The following is a 3,891-nucleotide window of genomic DNA, read 5'->3' as shown; positions in this document are numbered from 1 at the left end:
TTTATACAATATCAAATCACATGATTTTAATTTTCTTATATTTTGGTTAAATTTCCACAATGAACATGAATTTGTTTTTTATAACTAGTAAAAGATACATAATATAAAAGACAAAAAAATAAAAAGGGTGACAATATTGAGGGTAAATTCCCTGGTGCTTACTCTGGGCTACAAAACTAGACTAGATAATCATTTTGTAGGATCCAGGTGTTGAGGCAGATTAGAAGGGGAAAAAGGAAAAGCACTCTCTGCTTCTGAAAGTTATAAGAGCACAAAGCCGTGCACCTTAAGTGGCAAGTGGTACCACAATTCAGATCCCATGGAACATTTTTGCAATACGAAAGGAGAAATAATTTTTGGTCCCACACAGGGATGCCATGAGTTGTGTGTTGTGTGTTTTCCTTGTGCAGGTGCCATGCTAATCTTTTCTTTGTCATTCCAATTTTAATACTTGTGTTGCTGAAGCCAGCATGAATTGTGGTTTGATATTGCAGCTTGATTAGAGCGCCTCGGGTTTTGTTCCCAGGTTATGTTTTAAGGAACACTAGAATCTCTTTCTTGATACACAGAGGTGTTCTTTGCTCAGATGGACGTGGGAAATGGAGCTCATTTTGCTAAAATCTCTAAAGAAGATGTACATGTAGCTTTGTTTCACTCTATACGTCTTGACTTTAACTTCACATGGAATCATTTTTTCTGAGAATCTTTTTTCTGAGATACATCTTGAAACTTTAATGGAACCCACAGAAGATTCTTTGGAAGATATTGGTCCTGGAAGAGGTAGGGTGGGTATTGTCAGGTCAGATAAGCTCAGTAGGCAATGGATAAGGTAGAGGATGTCACTGATATCAAAATGTATTTATGGAAATTACTTATGGCTAAATTAGAAAAATATTTTAAAATCTCAGAAACATAAAATTGACCCGAATTCTTGCAAGATCCATCTTTGGCCATAGATTGTGCCTTGATTCTGGAAAGCAGAACAATTTATAAGTGGAATAGTTAAAATTCTCAGTGCCCTTTCTAATAATGCCATAATTAAGTCATCATTCATTTTTATTTCTGTCTTGCATATTATTTTCCTTTGAGGCTGACAGTTGGTGTTTGGATTCCTTAAAAACAAGTCTCTTCCATGCTTTTCCCTCTTGTAAGACTTATTCTTCTCTGGAAAGATGCTCAGTATTATCTGAAAAGAGAAAATGCTCTCTGTGTCTCATTTTCCCAAGGCAATTACTAGTTAACTATCTTTGTCTTTAGCAGAATAAAGGTAAGAATACATATCAAGGTAGAAAAACTGTATGTACTTGGCTTCTTCTTTAACATTACCATTTCCTTGCATATGTATAGCTGTTCTTCTGAGGAAATCAAAGCATTTGTGCAACTATTTGATACTTGTGGTTAAAAAATACGTATAGATTATGTTTATCAATACTATATACATACATTCACAGGTAGACTTATCACTTAGTATTTATCCTAGTTTAAATTCCTGGGAACTCAGACAAGGCAGGTTTTAGGTGTAACAGCTGTGAGGTGTAAGTAGATCAACGGATGTAAAGGTTGAACGTTGGTTTATACTGGGTTGTGCTGCTAAGAGAGCTATACTGCTGAATCTCTAAGGTCTTTTCTACCTATAAGACTTTTATCCTCCCAGGGAGAAAGGAATAATTTGTCAAGTGAAGGCAATTGACTGTACATGTAAAAAAAGTGAGGCATGGCAGAATGAGCCCTGGAACTCTGGCCTTCTATTCCCCATCTATAATTGTCCCATCCAAACACTCCTTTTCATTTAATTTCTTTCCTTGTGGCTTGGGCTTTGGAGATTGGATAAATTAGAAAATGTTATTGTTTTGAGATATTTGAATTCAGATGGAATGGGTAATCAGCTAGTGACCAGAGGCTTCTGGAGCTCTAGGGAAACTGGTGCTGCCAACATCCCTGAGGCTTGACCACCTTCTGCTTGAGCAGATGGTAGGCAGAAACAACACCTTGAAAAGTTGAAGAAAGCCAAATTGAAAATGGTCCCTGGAATGTAAAGGGGCCATTCACTATACCTCTTGTGTCCGTTGATGATATATTCTACTTTTTCTCTTGCCCTTCATTGCCTAGAACATCCTCTATTTCATGCTCTGTAGGGCTGACTTCTTTTTGTTCCTTCAAGGCTTAGTTTAAATATGGCCTCCTCAGTGTAGCCTTCCTTGATGATTCAACTTTCTAGGTTGCTTGACTCTATTATTCTCCACCTATGTATTTTCAAGTCATTTAGAAATTCACCACAATGTGCAGTTACTGTGTATTTTTGTTTGCTTACTTATTAATTATCTCTCTCTCCCTCTCTTACTAGATTGTAAAATCCATGAAGATTAAGACCACATCTGTTTATTTTTCTGTGTAGTCAGTATGTTTTATGAATAAATATGTTTTATGAATAAATAACTCTAAAGCCTATATTCACATCATTTAAAAATTAACAATAGTACAGCCACCTGCCAAAACACATGCCACTTGGTAAAATACATAATGGACACGAAATACATGGTAGTGTAAAATGAAAAAAATTATTTTTAAAAATTAAAAATTATAGCATGTAGGGTTGAAAATATGCAAGCCTCTAAAATTGCTAAGAAGAGTAAGCACATGTTAAAATTACATTAGAAACCAGAAGACCAAAAAAGGAATATGCCTGCTGCCTAGAGGTTGAGAGAAGTTGTCAATATGTAATATTGATATATAATATGGAAAGTACAACCTAACTTTAATTTTTTTCTTTTCCTTCTCTATTTTGGATATTGACCTCTGGGCTAAATATGGGAGAACAGAAATACAAGTGTAGCAAACAGAGTATGAGAGAATAACAAGCTGCTGTACAAATATTATGTTCTCTTGGCTATAATATATTTTATTCCAGGGAACAAGAAGATTCACAAAGGAATCTAAAGAAGTTTGAATTTAGGAAAATGGAGCATATGTACTTTTTCTTATTCCTCTCATTAGGTACAACTAAATGTGTTGAACATTATGTGTAACACAGCCATGAGATTCAGATAGACTGCGGGGGCAGGGGGAGGTAGAACGGCTCTCTTTCTCAAGTTGACAAACAATACATGGTGAATCCCCTAGGTTTTCAGTTTGCCTCATATGTCTCAGATGGGAGCAGTAACTTGAAAATGGGCACAGAACAAAAAGACAAAAAGACAAACAAACAAAACCCAGCCTGAACAACAAAAAAAAAGTGCTCTGTTTAGATGAAGGCCCAGGGAAAGGAGCATAACAGAATGAATTTTTTAAAGGCAATAATTACTCTTTTTCAGTCAAACAGCACAGAACATACTTCATCTCCACCCAACTACAATGTCCAAATCAGAAGTCTAGGCTTTCATTCTCATCAGGCTGAAATGAGGTACCTTAACACTTTACCACTGTGGTGGTGTCAGAGAAAGTTGAATATGAAGCCAAGAGTTTTACCCATTTTAGATGGTAAAATGATCCCTCCCTCCTCTCTTATGGTGGCAGCAGAAAAGATGCAGGAAGCCTGGACATTTCCCCCTACTCAGCTCAGCAATAATGAGGAAACCTACTCATTTCCTGCTGAAATGGTGTCAATACAGGCCTAGTGGAATCAGAACTTTCACCACCCACCATCCAGTAGTAACAAAGCCATCCCCTTAGTGAATTAGTGGAAGCCGCATGGGGAGCAATAATGAAGTGCTCCTTCCTGTCCCAGCCAGGGTGGTATCAGTAAGGGCCTACTGGGGAGCTGAAATTCCCACCTTTGCCCAGCAGTAATGAGGAGCTGCCCACCCCTAATTGGATGTCATTGAATGCCAACGAAGAATCATAGACATAGACTTCTATTTGATATGGCCACAATAGTACAGCACACTCCCACAC

The 3,891-nt window shown here is 37.2% G+C and overlaps 1 non-coding gene across 1 annotated transcript; it reads right to left on the bottom strand.

Moving 5' to 3' along the window:
• Window positions 1–364: 364 nt before the first annotated feature.
• Window positions 365–472, bottom strand: LOC125924140 (U6 spliceosomal RNA). The gene has a single exon (XR_007458309.1). It is a non-coding gene; the product is annotated as a U6 spliceosomal RNA (small nuclear RNA).
• Window positions 473–3,891: the final 3,419 nt, after the last annotated feature.

The sequence above is a fragment of the Panthera uncia genome, chromosome B1, assembly GCF_023721935.1.
Source record: "Panthera uncia isolate 11264 chromosome B1, Puncia_PCG_1.0, whole genome shotgun sequence".
NCBI classification, from domain to species: domain Eukaryota; kingdom Metazoa; phylum Chordata; class Mammalia; order Carnivora; family Felidae; genus Panthera; species Panthera uncia.
Note: the sequence above shows the minus strand (reverse complement) of the source record. Positions and strands in the feature narration are given on the sequence as shown.